Source organism: Bos mutus, chromosome 11, assembly GCF_027580195.1.
Source record: "Bos mutus isolate GX-2022 chromosome 11, NWIPB_WYAK_1.1, whole genome shotgun sequence".
NCBI classification, from domain to species: domain Eukaryota; kingdom Metazoa; phylum Chordata; class Mammalia; order Artiodactyla; family Bovidae; genus Bos; species Bos mutus.
The window spans coordinates 60949685-60963243 of NC_091627.1; the positions used below are offsets into that span (position 1 = coordinate 60949685).

The 13559-nt window shown below is 41.0% G+C and overlaps 1 pseudogene; it reads right to left on the reverse strand.

The window, feature by feature from the left end:
- Positions 1–734: 734 nt before the first annotated feature.
- Positions 735–2931, reverse strand: LOC138990022 (cytochrome c oxidase subunit 3-like; annotated as a pseudogene).
- Between the last annotated feature and the right edge of the window lie 10628 nt (positions 2932–13559).

Genomic DNA, 13559 nt, shown 5'->3' on the forward strand with positions numbered 1-13559 from the left:
AAATTAGAGGTATTAATATAATTTATGTTCCTGTGGGAATAACAGTTTTTAGCATTGGAGTAAATTGAGATTTTTGTACATAGTATTTGGTACTATTACTAGTATGGATAACCCAAGTATTGTATTTAGGATTATTAGGGTTCCTATAATGAAATAAGGATAATATCATGCCTTTTAAGCATAACAATAATATTAAACTAAATAGATATATTAATAGTCTTATAAGGGATACTGTACTACAATAGTATTTATATATAGTAAAGACACTTGGTAATTATCAATTTAACCATAATCTAATGAGTTGAAATAGTTTATTTTAAACTAGATACCATATTTGGCTCATTCTAGTCCTTTTTGGGAGAAGGCAATGGCACCCCACTCCAGTACTCTTGCCTGGAAAATCCCATGGACGGAGGAGCCTGGAAGGCTGCAGTCCATGGGGTCGCTAAGAGTCGGACACGACTGAGCAACTTCACTTTGACTTTTCACTTTCATGCACTGGAGAAGGAAATGGCAACTCACTCCAGTGTTCTTGCCTGGAGAATCGCAGGGACGGGGGAGCCTGGTGGGCTGCTGTCTATGGGGTCGCACAGAGTCAGACACGACTGAAGTGACTTAGCAGCAGCAGTAGCAGTCCTTTTGAGTTCATTTGTAGGCTAGGCTTAATTGCTAAGAATAAAATTCTTAGGAAAAGGGCTATATTGAGTATAGTGTTTAAATTATGTTCATGATGCTCAAGGGAGTGCTAAGAGGAGCGCAATTTCTAAACCAAAGAAAAGAGATGTAATGGCTACTAAAAATAATTTTATAGAGAAAGGAAGATGAGCTGATCCTAGGGTCAAAGCTGAGGCAGCAGCTTCGAAGCCAAAGGGGTGGTTGGATGTAAAATGGTATTTTAATTGATGTAAAAATCAGACAATAAGAGAGGTATATCCAAGAATTACATGAAGCCCACAAAATCCTGTGGCCACAAAGAAGGTTGAGACAGACAATCCATGTGAAATGGTAAATGACGTTTCATAATATTCTGAGGCTTGTAGGAGAAGCAGAGGCACGAGGCAATTGTAACGAAAGGGGGCTTCGAGTATATGTTTCCAGTTTCTTTCCATACAGCTATGATGAGCTCAGGTGATAGATACCCTGGAGGCTAATAATACACAAGAATTTAAGAGTAGGACTTCTGAGGGATTAAGAAGGAAGATGCCTGTGGGTGGTCAGCATCCACCCAGCTTGGGCAAGACTTGAGAGTGGTAAAAAGCCCAGTACTCAGTTGTGTCCAACTCCTTGTGACCCCATGGACTGTAGCCCTTCAGACTCCTCTGTCCATGGGACTTTTCAGGCAAGAATACTGGAGTGGCTTGTCGTTTCCTCCTCCAGGGGATTTTCCCAACTCAGGGATAGAACCTGTGTCTCCTGCACTGCAGGAAGATTCTCTACCACTGAGCCACTGTTGCTCAGTCACTCAGTCAGTGTCTGACTCTGCAGTCCCATGGATTGCAGCACACCAGGCCTCCCTGTCCCTCACCATCTCCCGAGGTTTGCCCAAGTTCATTTCCATTGTATTGGTGATGCCATCCAGCCATCTCATCCTCTGTCGCCCCCTTCTCCTCTTGCCCTCAATCTTTCCCAATGTCAGGGTCTTTTCCAATGAGTCATTGGGAGTCATTTTTACCACCCAAAGGAGCTGGTTAAAAAAAAAAAAAAAAAGAGGACTTCTGAAATGATGAATAGAACTATTCCATACTAAAGTCCTTTTTGTTCGGTTGGTGTGTGGTGACCTTGAGAAGTACTCTCTCAAATGATGTCTTGTTATCATTGATATATCGTGAGGACATTAGTTAGTAGACTGAGTAGTAATAATACTGTTGAATTAAAATGAAATCATATAGCTAGGCCAGATGTTATTAAAAGAGCTGAAAGGACTCCTGTGAGGGGTCAGGAGCTGGGGTTTAATATGTATATGATAGGTGTGGGTTTAGTGAAGGAAATGGCAATCCACTCCAGTGTTCTTGCCTGAAGAATCCCAGGGACGGGGTAACCTGGTGGGCTGCTGTCTATGGGATCGCACAGAGTCGGGCACGACTGAAGCAACTTAGCAGCAGTAGCAGCAGCATGCATTGTGATGTAAGTGAAGTCTTACTAATAAACACCTAGGGTTGAATTATGGCAACAGCAAACTCAAGAATAGTAAGTAAAATGAGAATAATAAATGTAATGAGGGTCATGAGGGTGCTGATGCTCATTAGTGCCAGAATGGCTCCCCAATCAATGAATTAGTAAGTGACCTGCTGTGATATTGGCTGTTAGTCATCTGGCTAAAGCCATTGGTTGAATAAATAAGCTAATAGTTTCGATGATAATTAATATAGGAATCAGAGGAGCTGATGTTCCTTGTGGTAAAAAATGAGCTAAGCATGCTTTTGTTTTATTGCAAAAACCAGTAATGACAGTCCCTACTCATAAGGGAATTGCTATTCCCAAGTTTATTGATAGTTATGTAGCTGGTGTGAATGAGTGAAGTAATAATCCTAGTAAGTTTGTTGATCCAATAAATAAATTGAGTAATATTAGTATTAATGCTCTAGTCTGTCCTTTATAATCATGGATACTTATTATCATGAAGTGAATTTTTGCTCATGTGGAATTAAGAGCATATCCTGAGAAAAGAGGAAATAAGTGTATGAAGCCTCTGACAATGGCAAATACAGCTCCTATTGAGAGTACATAGTGGAAATGGGCAACTACATAATGCACATCATGAGTACAATATCTAAAGGTGAGTCAGCCAGGACAGTTCCTCTTAGTCCTCCTACTGTAAAAAGAAAAATTAAACCCAGGGCTCATGTCATGGCCAGAGAACGTTTAATATTATCCCCATGAAACACGGCTAGTCAACTGGACACTTACTTGTGTAAGAATGGCAGCAATCATAGTGGCTGATGTAAAATATGCTCGTGTGTCAGCATCTATTCCCAATGTGACTATATGGTGGGGCCATAAGATAAATCCTAAGAATCCAATTGATACCATAGCTCATACCATTCCTGTATACCCCAAAGGCTCTCTGTTCCCTGAATGATAGGTTACAATATGTGAAATTATTCCAAACCCCTGAAAAATAAAAATAAATGTTGGTACGGGATTGGGTTACCTCCTCCTGCAGGATCAAAAAAAAAAGCTGTATTTAGGTTTTGGTCTGTTAGTTATTAGTAATCAGTCAGGTCAGTTCAGTTTGGTCACTCAGTCTTGTCCGACTCTTTGTGACCCCGTGGACTGCAGCACACCAGGCATACCAGCCGCTCATATAGGTAATGATAATAGTAATATGGCAGTAATTAGGACTGTTCATACAAATAATGGGCTTCCCTGGTGGCTTAGATGGTAAAGTGTCTGCCTGCAATGTGGGAGACTTGGATTTGATCCCTGGGTCGGAAAGATCCCCTGGAGAAGGAAATAGCAATCCACTCCAGCACTCTTGCCTGGAAAATCCCATGGATGGAGGAGCCTGTAGGCTACAGTCCATGGGGTCGCAAAGAGTTGGACACAACTGAGCGACTTCACTTTCACTTTCATACAAATAATGGTGTTTGATACTGGGATACGGCAGGGGTTTCATATTAATGATTGTAGTAATAAAATTGATAGCACCTCAAATTTAAGAAATGCCTGCTAGATATACATAAAAAGTGATAAGGTCTACTGAAGCTCCAGTGGAAACTACTAAGTTTCCAGCCAAGGGTGGGTAGATCGTTCACCCTGTACCAGTACCTGCTTCAACTATTGATGACGTAAGCAGAAATAAGAAAGAGGGTGGAAGTAATCAGAAGCTTAAATGTTATTTACATGGGGAAAGGCTATATCAGAAGCTCCAATTATCGGAAGAACTAGCCAGTTTCCTAAAAACCCAGTTATAATAAGCATTACTATAAAGAAAATTATTACAAATGCATGTACTTTTACAATCACATTATAGATCTGGCCATCTTCAAGCGTGGTTCCAGGTTCGCTTAACTCAGCACAGATTAATAAACTTAGGGCTGTGTCTACTATTCCAGCTCAAGCTCCAAATAGTAAATAGAAAGTACCTACATCTTCATGATTAGTTGAGAATAATCAGTGGTTAATGAACATAAGTAGAATGAGTAACCATTAGACTGTAAATCTAAAGACAGTGATCTATTCCCCTTTACACCAAGTCCTATGGTGAATTTTACATGTTGAATTGCAAACTGAAAGAAGGAGCTTTGAACTTGAATTTCCTGTGGCTGGAGTAAATTGAATCCAGTTGACTATTTAGCTGCTAACTAAAAATTTGTGGGAAAATTAGCCCACAAATCTAGAGAGGATTTAGCTTAATTAAAGTGTTTGATTTGCATTCAATTGATGTAAGATATAATCTTGCAATCCTTATTAAGCAGAAATTAAGTAAATTATTCTTGCTTAGGGCTTTGAAGGCTCTTGGTCTATTTAACCTAAATTCCTATTCCAGTACTGAGAGAACTGGTGTTAGGGGTAGGATTATTGTAGATACTACAATGGTTGGTAGAAGAATTATTTGTTTTGTGAGATCAAGTCATCATTTTATTTTTATGCTGTTTGCGGAAGGAAACTTGGTTAGTGCTGTGGAGTATGTAAGTTACATATAGAAATACAGGTTGATTAGTGCTGTAAATAAGTGTAGGTAGTATAATGTTATTATTCTTTATTATTTCTTGAATGATTATTCACTTAGGTATGAATCCTGATGGTGCAGGGAGACCTTTTATTGATAGCAAAGTAACGAGGATGTGAGTTGTAATGATGGATATTTTGTTTCATATGTGTGATAATGATAATGTGGTAGTGGTTGAGTTGCATGTAAGTATTGTGAATATAGGGATTCTCTGGTGGCTCAGATGGTAAAGAATCTGCCTGCAATGTAAGAGACTCAGGTTCGATCCCTGGGTCAAGAAGATCCCCTGGAGAAGGGAATGGCAACACACTCCAGTATTCTTGCCTGGAGAATTCCTTGGACAGAGGAGCCTGGCAGGCTATAGCCCATCGGGTTGCAAATAGTCGGATATGACTGAACCACCAACACTTACCCTTCTTCATCATGAATACAGTGAAAGTTAAAATATAAATGACTAAGTTTAGTAGTGTTACAGTGGGATTATGTGATAAGATAGCTGTTATTCATCCTGGGCAACTGATGAATAGGCTATGATTTTTCATAGCTGTGTTTGGTTTAGTCCTCCTCAGCCCCCAGTTAGGATAGATCATTTGGATACAGTTAGTATTAGGCTTAAGTTAATGATGGTGAGATTTGATACAGTATGGATATGGGTGCAAGTTTTTGTCATGTTGATAAAATTCGGCCCGATGCTGACTGTGCTGTGCTAAGTTGCTTCAGTCGTGTGTGTCTGACTCTATGTGATCTCCTGAACTGTAGCCTGCCAGGCTCCTCTGCCCATGGGATTCTCCAGGCAAGAATACTGGAGTGGGTTGCCATTTCCTTCTCCAGGGGATCTTCCTGACTCAGAGATCAAACCTGTGTCTCTTAAGTCTCCTGCACTGGCAGGCAGGTTCTTTACCAATAGTGCCACCTGGGAAGCCCCAATAAGGCCCATTGTTGTTATTATTCATGCTATTGGATTAAACATTTGTGTAATAGTTCATTGACTGGAGAATAATAAGTTAATGATAGCATCTATAATAAGTAATAGTGATTTAGCAGATTGTGTTAAAAATATTTAGCTTCTATGACTTGTGTGTTAAAATTTTTTTATCACAATAGGAATAATGGCCAATATATTTATTTCAAAGTCAATTCAGATTAGTAGTCAGTGGAAACTAATAATTATTATAGTTTCTGAAATAATGGTTGATAAAATGAGAATAGAAATGATGGGGTTTATTAGTACAGGAAGAGTATAAACCAACATTTTCGACAGGGTATGGGCCCGATAGCTTAATTAGCTGACCTTACTTATAAAACATAGTGTAATGTAGTAGCACCAAGAATTCTGGATTCTTTGGGGTAGGTTCATTTCCTGTAACTCTAGAAATAAGAGGATTTAAACTGCTATTATTTACTCTATCAAAGTAACTCCTTTATCAGATATATTTCTTATGTTTGTGAGGGAATACTTGATAATATAATGGGTAATGAAACATGTCATATGCATAGGGCTAGAAATTTTTTTCAGAGTAAATGTATTACTTGATCATACCAGAGTCGGGGGTACGATGCTCAAATTTATAGGAAGGAAAATTGTTAATAATAGTGGCTTTCCCTGGTAGCTCAGAGGTTAAAGCGTCTGCCTGCAATGCGGGAGACCCGGGTTCGATCCCTGGGTCGGGAAGATCCCCTGGAGAAGGAAATGGCAACCCACTCCAGTACTCTTGCCTGGAGAATCCCATGGAGGGAGGAGCCTGATAGGCTACAGTCCACGGGGTCGAAAAGAGTCGGACACGACTGAGCTACTTCACTTTCACTAACAACAAAATAAATTGTATACAATGCTAGCATATGTGGGTTGTGGAATGCTCATAAGAATGACTGTTGTGAAAATACCTATTATAATAGTATCTGCATATCCTTCTGCAAATAATAAGGCAAATAGGCCTGTTGTGTATTCTACAGTAAAGCCTGGGACGAGTTCGGATTCCCCTTCTATTAGATCAAATGGGGCTCAGCTGATTTCTGCTGAAGTGGAGATGGGTCATATTATGACTAGGGGCCATGATGGAAAAATTAGTCACAGTTGTTCTTGTGTGATGATGAGGGTGTAAAGGGTCAAGAACCCATTTATTAGAAAGACTGACAGGAGAATGATTGCTAGTGTTACTTTATGTGAGACTGTGTTACTGCTCATAAGGCTTCAGTTGGTGCATATCTGAATTGGAGGCCTATCCAGATCATACAGTAGAATACATGCCTAAACTTGATGGTGGCTGGTATAAATAGAGTTTATGTCAGTGAGAGAGTCAGGTATAAGTAGGTAGGGGATTCAGAGGTCTGGGCTAACTTAAGGTTAGAATTGGTGCTGAAATGAATATAGATACTGAGGGCATGCCTGGTGTTAATGGTTCTTTAATGAACTGCTTGACTGCATTGGCAATGGGTTACAGTCATGTGGTCCTATGACATTTGGGGCTTTTAAAAATTGAATATAACCTAAAACTTTCCGTTCGACTAGTGTTAAGAATGCTATGGCTAAAAGGACAGGGACTGTAAGTATTAAAATATTAATTATGAGCATTTTGTCAAGGAGAGGATTTGAATCTCTGGTTATAAAGGTTTAAGTTTTACACAGTTACCAGTCTCTCTCACCTTAATTAAACCCTGTTCTTGGGTAAAATTTTATGCTTATTAATTAAGATGAGATCATTGATTATTTCTAAGGTGCTTGTTTGAAGTTGGCCTTATTTCTCTTGTCCTTTCCTACTGGGAGAAATATATAATAGATAGAAACCAACCTGGATTATACTGGTCTGAATTCAGATCACATAGAACTTTAATCATCAAATGAAACTTTAATAGTGGTCACACCATTGGGGTGCCCTGATCCATCACAGAGGTCATAAAGCCTATTGCCAGTATGGACTCTAGAATAGGACTGTGTTGTTATACCTAGGGTAACTTGTTCTGCTGATCCATTTTTGGATCAATAAGTGATAATGTGATTTGACTGGTAGGTCTAGGCTTTAAAATCACTCGGAGGATTTTTTTGTTCTCCAAGGTCACCCCAACCAAAATTATTAACCCGTATAGTTTTATTCTGATCTGACTGGTGTTATTTCATCTGATCTGATTGGTGTGAGGTGATACCTCATTGCAGGATTGAATGCACTTCCTTAATATTAGCATTGTTGACATCTTTTCATGTGATTTTTTAAAAAATGTGTGAGTTAAAGATACCAATTAAAATTGGTTTTGTGATGGTCTACCCAGGTGACTTCCCTGGTGGCTCAGATGGTAAAGCGTCTGCCTACAATGTGGGAGACCCGGGTTCAATCCCTGGGTCAGGAAGATCTCCTGGAGAAGGAAATGGCAACCCACTCCAGTATTCTTGCCTGGAAAATCCCATGGATGGAGGAGCCTGTAGGCTACAGTCTATGGGGTCGCAAAGAGTTGGAGATGACTGAGCTACTTCACTTTCACTTTCACCCAGTTATGAATTCTTTTTTAATGACCACCCCTAGGAAAGTCCAGGAGATCAGTTGTTTATTTAGAACCCCCTGGATCCCATGGATGGAGGAGCCTGGTGGGCTGCAGTCCATGGGGTTGCTAAGAGTCAGACATGACTGAGCGACTTCACTGTCACTTTTCACTTTCATGCATTGGAGAAGGAAATGGCAACCCACTCTAGTGTTCTTGCCTGGAGAATCCCAGGGACGGGGGAGCCTCGTGGGCTGCTGTCTATGGGGTCGCACAGAGTCGGACATGACTGAAGCGACTTAGCAGGACCTTGTGAACTACCCTGTCAACACAGCTTTTATAGTTGTAGTTACAAAACATGGCCACAAGGCAGCAGCATTTCTTCATGCCCCACTTTTTTTTTTCTCTTTTTTTACCTTTTCCACTCTTCATTGTCACTTTATTTTGGAGTAGGGCTTCACTCTTGCCTGGAAAATCCCATGGACGGAGCAGCCTGGTGGGCTGCAGTCCATGGGGTCGCTAAGAGTCAGACACTACTGAGAAACTTCACTTTCACTTTCATGCATTGGAGAAGGAAATGGCAACCCACTCCAGTGTTCTTGCCTGGAGAATACCAGGGATGGGGGAGCCTGGTGGGCTGCCGTCTATAGGGGTTGCACAGAGTCAGACACGACTGAAGCGATTTAGCAGCAGCAGCAGGGCTTCCCAGCTGGCACTAGTGGTAAAGACCCTGACTGCCAATGCAGGAGACATAAGAGATGTGGGTTCGATCCCTGGATCGGGAAGATGCCCTGGAGGAGGGCATGGCAACCCACTTCAGTATTCTTGCCTGGAGAATTCCATGGACAGAGGAACCTGGTGGGCTGCAGTCCACAAGGTTGCAAAGAGTCTGAACATGACTGAAGCGACTTAGCACAGAGCACATAGTTTTAGTATCCCTTGATGGCTTAATCTTGTATTTTGGGGTTAATGAATTATAGTTCCATGGGGTCTTCTCATCTTATTTGTTTATTCCCACAGTTCACGAAAAGATCAATTTCACAGATTAAAAGTAGGAGACAGTAAAACCTTTGTGTGGCCATTATATAAATGGCCACAGTTTTTAGAGTCCTTATTTAAAGAACAAATTGTTTTGTTACCTTTGTACAGTTAGGATACTATGGCCGTTGAACGATTGTCACTGGGCAGGCAGTGTCTCTAATATTACTAATGCTATTAATAGAGGTCATGTTTTTGACAAATAGGTGGGGTTTGTCATTGCAGAGCTCCTTTTACTCTTTTTAACCTTTCCTGGGTGCATACCTGTGTTGGGTTAACAGTATCGTTCATAAATAATTTCATGCTGAAGTAGTGAAAGTGTTAAGTTGCTCAGTCACGTCTGACACTTTGGGACCCTGTGGACTATAGTCCTGAAGCTCCTCTGTCCATGGAAGTGTCCAGGCAAGAATACTGGAGTGGGTTGCCATTCCTTTCTCCAGGGGAGCTTCCTGACCCAGGGATCAAACCTGGGTCTCCTGCATTGGCAAGGTGGATTCTTAACCATCTGAGATACCACGGAAGCCCAATGTAATGCTGCTGCTGTTAAGTCACTTCAGTCGTGTCCGACTCTGTGCGACCCCATGGACTGCAGCCTACCAGGCTTCTCTGTCCATGGGATTCTCCAGGCAAGAACACTGGAGTGGGTTGTCATTTCCTTCTCCAGTGCGTGAAAGTGAAGTCGCCCAGTCGTGTCTGACTCTTAGCGACCCCATGGACTGCAGCCTACCAGGCTCCTCCATCCATGGGATTTTCCGGGCAACAGTACTGGAGTGGGGTGCCATTGCCTTCTCCCAATGTAATGCTAAGTTACATTTATTTATTGTTAAATAATAACAGTTGATGATATAAACTTAGGCAAGGAGAAATACTTCTTGTTACTCATTAACATTATTGCTTCTATTATTTAAAAGATTAGTCCAGTAATTGAGCAATAGGTAGATTTATTTACTATTGGTATTAAGGAAATGTTGTTGAGCTTTACTGCTTTCTTAATTGAGTTGCTTTTAGGCCAACTGTGGTGGTGTTTCGGAGAAGGCAATGGCACCCCACTCCAGTACTCTTGCCTGGAAAATCCCATGGATGGAGGAGCCTGGAAGGCTGCAGTCCATGGGGTCGCTAAGAGTCAGACACGACTGGGCAACTTCACTTTCACGCATTGGAGAAGGAAATGACAACCCACTCCAGTGTTCTTGCCTGGAGAATCCCAGGGATGGGGGAGCCTGGCAGGCTGCCGTCTATGGGGTCGCACAGAGTCGGACACGACTGAAGTGACTTAGCAGTGGTGGTATTTATTTTTTACTCTCTAGTGAAGATTGTATCTGTTTGTAAAAGGCTGTGTCTTTTAAGATTAACTCCTAAAAATACATTATGATTTATGGGGTTTTGGGGCTTTTTAAAAGTTGAATTAAAATTCATTTCCTGAACAATCAGCTATCAGCAGGCTCGTTAGGCTTCTCACCTCTACCTACAAACTTCTATTCTGCCACATAGATGAGTTTGTTCTGATAAACTGTTTGTAACTCATCTGGTTTCAGATAATTTAACTTCTCTTCGTTAAAGTTTTGCTAGTTGAATCATTATGCTGAAGGTACAAAGGATAATCTGTGCTTTTTGTTACTTTTTTCTTTCATCGTTCCTTTGCAGCATTTTCTCTATAGCACCAAATATTATTCAAATTTATATCTCCTATACTTTGAATGTTTCAGTAAATGTTTTATTTAATTTGGTTGTGCTAGTATCATGGGGAAAGGAGTGGGATAGATTTGGTTCATGGCATTCACAAATTACGGTGCTTTATTTAAGCTATGCTGTGATTTATCCAAGCACACTCTCTGGTATGTGACCTTGTTATGACTTGTTTCCTCTCACACAGCACTTACAAATAATTTTAGGTATTTTGTTATATTATTTGAGGGAGATGACAGGTGGTGTGTGCGTGCTTCATGGCCTTATTAAGAACTCTTATCACTAAATCCTCCTTTAGTTCTTAGAGTTCATAAGAATTTTCATATAGAGACCATATTCTTAAAAGAGAAAATGTAGCCCATTTCTTTCCATCCCAGAGTTTACATCTTGACCTAATATTTTTATGGATAATGAGTATGCTTACTTTTATTCCTTTTTAGGGTTTGTTGAAGAGGATGTTATATGTAGATGCTTTTGAACTGTGGTGTTGGAAAAGACTCTTGAGAGTCCCTTGGACTGCAAGGAGATCCAACCAGTCCATTCTGAAGGAGATCAGCCCTGGGATTTCTTTGGAGGGAATGATGCTAAAGCTGAAACTCCAGTACTTTGGCCACCTCATGGGAAGAGTTGACTCATTGGAAAAGACTCTGATACTGGGAGGGATTGGGGGCAGGAGGAGAGGGAGACGACAGAGGATGAGATGGCTGGATGGCATCACCGACTCGATGGACATGAGTCTGAGTGAACTCTGGGAGTTGGTGATGGACAGGGAGGCCTGGCGTGCTGCGATTCATGGGGTCGCAGAGTCAGACACGACTGAGTGACTGAACTGAACTGAATTGATTGATACACATTATATAGTAATGTTTAACATATACATTATATGTTTAATATATTTAACATATTTATATATATTATTAATATAATATATAATTAAATAATGTATAATATATTATATATAAACATGGACTTCCTTGGCAGCTCAGATGGTAAAGAATCTGCCTGCAATGCAGGAGACCCAGTTCAATCCCAGGTTCGGGAAGATCCTCTGGAGAAGAGAAGTGAATGGCAACCCACTCCAGTATTCTTGCCTGGAAATCCCATGGACAGAGGAGCCTACAGTCCATGGGGTCACAAAGAGTGACTAACATCATCATCATCATCTATACATAATATACATGTATATATATTATACATATACATAGTCTAAAAAGGCATGGAAATGCACTCTGCTACTCACATTGTGTGGTGAGCATCTGATGCCAACTCAGGGCTGGATTTTTATTGCTTTTAATGAAACTCTTTCATCCTATTTTCAGATTTCTAGTTCCTTTCCCTTTTTGCTGAGAAGCAAATTTTGTGAAACCAAGCCAGGAACTGTGGAAGGGAACACGTGGAGTGTCCATTAGTAAAGCCCAGATGCTGCCGGGAACACCACTGAGCTGTACTCCCGCACTGACAGCAGACAGACTCCACCTTCTGCCATTGGATCAAGGGAGGTAGGGATGAAGAATGTGATGAATTGCCCCTCAGTGACCCTCCTACTAGTCAGCCAGGTGACTCAGACCCGGTTCTGTTCTGGGAATAAAGAAATACTACCCTCACCATTTCCTCCTTACATTTGAATGTCACATCACTGCAACCTCATCTGGCTTCCCAGGTGGCACTAGTGGTAAAGAATCCACCTGCCAATGCAGAAGACACAGGAGACGTGGGTTTGATCCCTGGGTTGGGAAGATCCCTGAAGGAGGAAATGGCAACACACTCCAGTGTTCTTGCCTGGGAAATTCCACGGACAGAGGTGCCTGGCAGGCTATAGCCCATGGATTTGCAAAGAGTCAGATACGACTGAATGAGCACAAGCTGTGAATTTGTACTTTGGGCTTCCCTGGTGGCTCAGAGGTTAAAGCGTCTGCCTGCAAAGCGGGAGACCTGGGTTCAATCCCTGGGTCAGGAAGATCCCCTGGAGAAGGAAATGGCAACCCACTCCAGTGTTCTTGCCTGGAGAATCCCATGGATGGAGGAGCCTGGTAGGTTACAGTCCACAGGGTCGCAAAGAGTCGGACACGACTGAGCAACTTCACTGAGTTGGTCTATTTCATATATGTTGTCAAATCTATGTAGAATCCTTTTGATGTTTGTGTATTCCTTGTTTCATTCATAATCTTGATTATTAATGGCTTCTGTCATTTTGTAAGAAGTCTGAATTTCATATTTTCAAAGCCCTGTAGATAGCATAGTTGTGAAAGTGAAGTGAAAATCTGAGTTGTTCAGTCATGTCCAACTCTTTTTGACCCCATGGACTGTAGCCCACCAGGCTCCTCTGTCCATGGAATTCTCCAGGGAATCTTCCCAACCCAGGGATCGAACCTGAGTCTCCTACCATCTGAGCTCACTTTCTCATTTAAAAAAATTTTATTTTATATTGTAGTTGATTAACAATATTGTTAGTTTCAGGTGTACAGCAAGGTGATTCTATTGTACATATACATGTTTCTATTCTTTTTCAAATACTTTTGCCATTTAGATTTTTGCAGATTATTGAGCAAAGTTCCCTATGCTATGCAGTAGGTCCTTGTCGTCTATTTTAAATATAGCAGTGTGTACATGCCGATCTATCCCTCCTGCCCACCATTTCCTCTTGCTAACTCTAAGTTTCTGTTTTGTAAATAATTTCATTTGTATCCTTTTT